The sequence below is a fragment of the Oryzias melastigma genome, linkage group LG17, assembly GCF_002922805.2.
Source record: "Oryzias melastigma strain HK-1 linkage group LG17, ASM292280v2, whole genome shotgun sequence".
NCBI lineage: Eukaryota > Metazoa > Chordata > Actinopteri > Beloniformes > Adrianichthyidae > Oryzias > Oryzias melastigma.
In genome coordinates, this window is record NC_050528.1 from 30714054 (window position 1) to 30721132 (window position 7079).

A 7079-nucleotide genomic window follows, 5' to 3' on the forward strand; every position below is an offset into this window, starting at 1 on the left:
CTCCAAAAGTGTGACCTCTCTAATATTCAGTGGCAACTGGTTCCACTTGCTTCCACAGCAAACTTAAATTTGGTTCTTGGAACCAGTAGCAAAGACTTAGAGGGAGAATGTTTTAAAATTAGATTGCAAAGGTAAGACGGTGCCGTACCTGCCTGTGATTTAAAAGCAAAGATAAGAATTTCTCCTCCAAATTTAGTCTATTCAGTCGCCATTCGTTCACGATACAGACATGAGATGCGTTTCCATTAACTGAAATTTCGTAAATTGGAATTTTGATAATAAATTCTAATGGAAACACCAGAATATCGAAAAAACTCGCATTTTGGTGGTATGGTGGTAATGATGATTTAATGGAAACAGTGTCTTTTCAAAACTTTTCGAAAAATTCCTAGAATTTTGATAAAGTTTTGCGCAAATATGTAATGGTAACACAGCTACTGCCATGTTGGAGCCTGACAACTCCAGTAATGGTGATTGGCCTGAATCGGTCTTGATGTTTCCATGGCAACAACTCTCACTAGTTGGGAGAGACCTTGTTTGAAGTCCACACCCTTATCACTTTAAAACGTATGACATGGGAGACCAGCACCACATCATTTCATCAAGACATCTGGTCAGTTTATAACTCGCAATTCAAATATCATAGAAAAAAAGTGGATTAGTATAGACATGTAAAAAAAAATATCAGAGCAAGAATGGTTAGTCTGACAAATAAAATGAGTAATTATAATTATTTCTAGAAGTCTATGGGATTTTGGCTTCTCGGAGCCAGCAGGTACTTCCTGCTTGGAACTTGAAGGTCTAGGGGCCACTCAGTCCAGTTCTTATTTACAGGCAATGTTATTTCATCCAGCTTGCTCTACTGACAGACATTTTATGGCATGACACTGGACAGGGCTGAGTTTGGTCTGCACTTATTAAATAAAAGCTTAAAAGTTTTCTTCATTCAAGATACAGTATTGGTAACTATGTGGTAACAACAATAGAGTACCCCATTACTGAAGAATGTAACACTTACCAAGCATCATTTTTTCCCCTTTATTTCTATTAAATCTCTTTCAAATATGAATAATTATAATACAATAAATATGATACAAATATAACAATATTAATAACTACAACAACAATAGCATAACATAATACAAAATACATTTGAAATGGAGCAGTCAGAAGCGTATCTTAATGAAGCTTGCCCCTAAAAAAAAAAACAAGAAGGGAGATAAAAATGCAAAAAAATACAATATTATATGAGGGAAGATAAAGAAAATAATTCAAATAATTTTATATAAATAATGATGATAGTAGTAATAATAATAATCGATAATACAAAAAAAATAAATAAATGAGATTTTGCTCTGAGATGTATATTCTGTCAGGCCTTGACAGTTCTTGCCCCTTTACTGCCCTCTCCTGGGTTCTTTTTGTATTTGTTTTTCCTTTTTTTGGTTCTGTTGCTCACCCTCTTGCTATCTCTCCTCAAAAGGGGTTCAAGGCACCCTGGCACACCTGCAGCTCTGCATCCCAGTGATGGATAGGAACACTTCCTCCTCCTGCTTGCCAGTCCATCTGCTTACATCAGTGGTTTTAATCTCACTTTAGAGTTTTGTGAACCCTGGCCTAACCCATTGTTTATCAGTGTTTTCTTTTTGTTTTCTCCAGCCTGCTCTGGATCCCTTGACTGCTCTAACGCCGTTCCTTTTGGACTCACATCTTCTCTCCACCTGCCTCACTTTCTTCTCCCAACGGTCACTCTGTCCTTCTGACCATGACATAAACACAATATTAATGTAATAAATCATAAACTTGTTTATCTTCTCATGTATATCTGCATGTCTATTTTAAAAAACCTTGGTTCAAACATTGTGGGCAGAACATCTCAGTTTCTCTATAACTCCAGTCTACTTCATCCAAACCACCGCATGTTTCTGTATTCCGTCATATTTTTTCTAGATCTATCCAGTGCAGCTTCATTCGTCCTTCCCTATTCTTCTCCAGCAGCATGCTCAAATTGAACAAAGGATTTGTGGTTCTTTGTTTGCAGGAAACCAAACTGCTGATCATAATCATTACCTTCTGACCTTGGTCTAAACTTCAACCAGTATTTCCCATTATTCATTGTAACTTACCAGCTTTAGTTGTCTGTAGCTTCCACAACTGCTTCTTAAAAAAACAAGCACCAGTAAGTTAAGTTTTCATCAAATTGTCATGGAGTTGGGTGTTTTGGTGTTTGTGGTTGCAGGCTGCTGTGCTACTGAATGGGCACAGCTGTTTTTAGTTATTTGTCTTGCAGGCATTTGGGGGGGCCCTCACGGTGTCACTGGTGTCAGAATGTTATGATTCTTTCCTGTGTCGTGGTTTACGTGTTTATCAAAGGGTCTATACCATGTGAAAACAAAGCTTTTGAGCTTTAAGGTGCATTATAATGTTAATTCCTCACAAAAAAAACACCCCAAAGTAGTATTTTGATCTGTTCACGTATTTTGATCATTCCTCTACAAACCTGCGCTCTGAGCACCAGCCCCTTCCAACCCAGTCTAGATAAAACTGTCATGGTGCCTGGTCAGGTGTGCTGCCGGTCTACTGCTCTGTTTGAACGTGAGTGTGAAAGAAAAGACAATAAAACCCGAAAGATTGTCTACAGGAGAACTGAACTTTTGAGTCTAATGAAAAGGAAGGCTGGAATGAGGCATAATATCCCGAAAGAGTTAAGAAGACGATACAGAGGGACCCGTGCTGGAGCAAAGAGGAAAGCGAAGGCCATCGCCAAAAAACAATGCAGCCAGATATAAACCACCAGTGCTTTCAGTGATCATGGGGAACGCAAATGCCGTGACAAATAAGACGGATGAACTCCTCGGGTTGGTCGGCAGTCAATGGATTTATCGTGAGTGCTGTCTTCTCATGCTAACGGATACTTGGCTAACAGCTAGCATACCCGACACCAATGTGGAGCTACCCGACTTTTCCCTGGTGCGCGCCGACAGAGACACGGCACATCCCCTACATGAGGCCTTCACTAGCAGGAGGAGCACATTCAGCAGCAGACTGCTCCACGGACAGAATGAAGAACTCTTTTGTTCCTCGCGCCATCCGGCAATACAATTCTTTGGCTGAGCATCTGAGGAGCCTTTAATTATTTTAATCCACTAATTTTTAATCTATTAAATCTATTGATATTTAACTATTTATTCCTGTAATTTTAATTTATTTTTTAATCTTTTAATTTTATTTTTAAATCTACAACTCCTGTTGTTCTTATTGTCCTTTATGTGTGTATGTTTTTATGATTGTCAGCAGATGACCACATTTAAATTTCCTAAGGGATTATTAAAGACCCTATCTATCTATCTATCTATCTATCTATCTATCTATCTATCTATCTATCTATCTAGTCTAAGGCACACCTGTGCACCAATCATGATGTCAGATCAGCATCTTGATGTGGCACACCTGTGAGGTGGGATGGATTATCTCAGCAAAGCAGAAGTGCTCACTGTCACACATTTAGATATTTTTGTGAACAATGTTTGAGAGAAATGGTAATATTGTGTATCTGGAATCAATTTTAGATCTTTAAGTCCATCTCATGAAAAATGGGAGCAAAAACAAATGTGCTGTGTTTATATTTTTGTTGAGTGTAGTTCACTCTGAAAGGCTTAAGAAAATGATGGTATGGCCCCTTTAAAGTGTTTGTGGAAACTGGTCTTCCTGCACGTAGTGTTCTGCTGCACAACCAAAACCCACAACTTCTTCCTTTTCTCTTGTGGTGATACAATACAGTATTTCCGGGATGTGACCAAATACACACATGTCAAGAGTTTTGTTCAAACAAGAAAAAATTACATTCACATCTTTGCATAATAAAACTCTGATGTTTTATTTTTAAAAATATTTGAATAGCTGAAATTCACTCGCTGGTCACTAAATTTTTCACATCTGTTCAACACAAGTTTCTAATCAGCTAATCACACAGCAATGCATTTATGCATGTAGACATGGTCAAGACGATCTGCTGCAGTTCACACTTAGCACCAGAATGAGGAAGTAAGGGGTTCGAAGTGACTGACTGTTTGCAGGGTTGTTGCTGACAGGCTGGTCTTTGTTTCAGAAACTGCTGATCTAACGGGATTTCACCAACAACTATCTCTACAGTTTACAGAGCATGGTGGTGGTAGAATGGTGTGAAGGATAATTTATTGGCAGACTTTGGACCCCTTAGTACCAATTGATTATGGTTATAACACAACACTCCTTAATAGGTATTGTTGCTGACATGTCCATCTCTTTCTGACCACCATGTAACATCTTTTGATGATACTTCCAGCAGGATAAGGCTCCATGTCATAAAGCTCCAACATCACAGTGTTAAGAAATGTCGTCAGACCCATAATGCAGGAGACTTGGCTCAGTGGCAGAAACTCAAACATTTAATAAAAAAGCTGAAACATGACAAAACCATAAGAGACAAAGCAGGTGACCTGAGCAGAATGAGCTGAAAACCAGATACTTAAATACCCTGAGGGCAAATACCGGAAATAAAGACCGCTGTGAATCATGCTAAACCTGACACTGGTGTGACCAACAAGAATGGATGACTCAATACAGAACATGACCACAACCACAACACAACCGAAAAACAGAATAGGTTGACAAACATCAAACTCAGACTGATTTCTTGAACATGACAGTGAATTCACTGGACTCTGATGACCTCCACAATCACCAGATCTCAACCCAATAGAACTTCTTTGGGATTTGGTGGAACGGTAGATCTACATCATGGATGTTCAGCCGACAAATCTGCAGCTACTGTGTGATGCCGTCATGTCAATATGGACCAAACTCTCTGAGGAATGTTTCCAGTATCTTGGAATAAAGCAGTTCTGACAGGGAAAAAGGGTCAAACTTCTAGTAAGATGGATGTCATAAAATGGCCTGTGTATCATCAATATCTAAGATTAATATGTATCTCGATCGAATCCATCCCCTTCTCAACTCACTCCACACTGACTCACTGTCTAACAGACACCAAAGTATGGTTGAAACAAAACTTTCTTAAACTCAACTGTGACAAAGCAGACATAATCCTAATTTGTCCTGAAAACATTACTAGTTCTACCCCAAATCCCAACACCACACTCTCACCAACACCTGTCATCGGCAATCTTGGAATAATTTTGACTCCAATTTTACATTTGAGCAAGATGTAAATCAAATAACCCGGTCTGCTTTCTTCCACCTCAAAAACATTGCTGGTATTTTCTCTTCCCTGTCTTTCTCTGCTGCTGACACGCTCATTCATGCATTCATTACATCCCGTTTAGACTAATAACATTCTGTACGGTGTACCTTGCAAAACACTTAACAAACTTCAGTACATTCAGAACTCTGCTGCCCGTCTCCTCACACTCACCTGCTCCTGTGAGCACATCACGTCCGTTCTCCAGAACTTCCACTGGCTCCTCATCTCTCAGCCCATTCACTTTCAAAGCCCTCCATAGCCTTGCCCCATCCTGCCTTACTGATCTGTTTTTAAGAAAACCCATCTTTTCAAAACTGCTTTTAATCTTAAATTTTATTACTTGTATTTCCATCATTAAATTAAATGTTTATTACGGCTTCTTCTTAATGTAAGTCATTTATTTTGTAATCGTCTTTGAGTATCTTTTAAAAGCTGTATATAAGTAAAATGTCTTATTATACTGAATTATAAAGGGAAAGCGTTTTTTAGTAAAAAAAAAAAAAAAATTGTGGCTCAAACAGCAATGCAGCAGCTCCCCAGCAACACAGAATATTTGATCAGAGAGAATTATAACTGGTTTGCACATTCAGCAAAATGTCAACGTGATTACAGAGCCATTTACCAAACTATTAACAATCCCCATTAAAACTAATCTCTCCAAGTCTCATATTGCATTGAGAGAGTTCTTGACCAAGAACATGCTCTAGCTTTGCATTTCTCTGAGCACTGCTATGCTATGCTGCACGGCTCCTATGCTAAATGTCCAAAGGTAAGAAACATTTTATATCTGCATTTTCTTCGTCATTTATTGTCAGAGATAAGAGCAGTTAACAAGTGCTTCCAGTTGGAGACTGGGGATAGCCTTGCTATGTTTCGGGACTTGAACAGGCTGTATTTGTCCACGCTAAAATGGATCGTGAAGCCGAGTGTGTTATGGATGACTAACAACCAGCAGCTCGGAGAACTGGTCACAGACACTGACCTAGGGACAACATTTGGGCAAAAGTTGGGGGGCAGTTCTCTCTCAGTTGACAGAAAGCATGCTGTCCTTACACGATACACTGAATATTTTTTAAAGAACTTGAGATCGAGTATCAACTGTGTTTGGCTGGGTCCATGGAGCTGCTCCAGAAGCTAGAGCTCATCTCTCCCACTTCAGTAATGTGCAACAGGATTCAAAAGCTGCCAAAGCAGGTTTTTTTTCAAGCTCATTGGATTTTTTTAAGACACAATGGAGAAGTGATGCTGCAGGAGGGTTTTCTCATGAGACAACTGATGCATTCTGGCTGGAGGTGGAATCTTTTCAAGATGCAGCAGGGAGGCACTACTTTCAAGATTTGGCGCTAGGTGCAATTAAATTTCTCAGCCTCCCAATCTCAAATGCACCAGTGGAAAGAGCGTTTTTTCAAGTCACTTTGCTGGAAGACAATTCAAGAAATTGAATGGGACTGCTGCTCCTGTCTAGCTCGACGGATGTGGGCTCTGGCGTAACACGGAATGGATGGACATCTGCAACAGTCCGCGCTTGTTGCTGGGGAAATTTGATTCAAGAATGTTCCGATCATTACTCAGAATTCAATATACAGTATTATAATTCATAAAAGAAATTCATAGATTTTCTGTTCTGTGTTTCCAGCTGTTCTTAAAGATAGAAACAATCCTAAAATAAGAATTTTTGAAAAAATCTACAGAGAATGTCTTGTTGCACACATTTGGACTTGTTTTCTACTGATCAAAACCTATGAGGAGCCACTTTAGTCTTTAGGAAATTTGGATTTGCATTCATGACCTTTTTTTTAATAATTTGAATTAAATATCTTCTTTGGCACAAATAAAA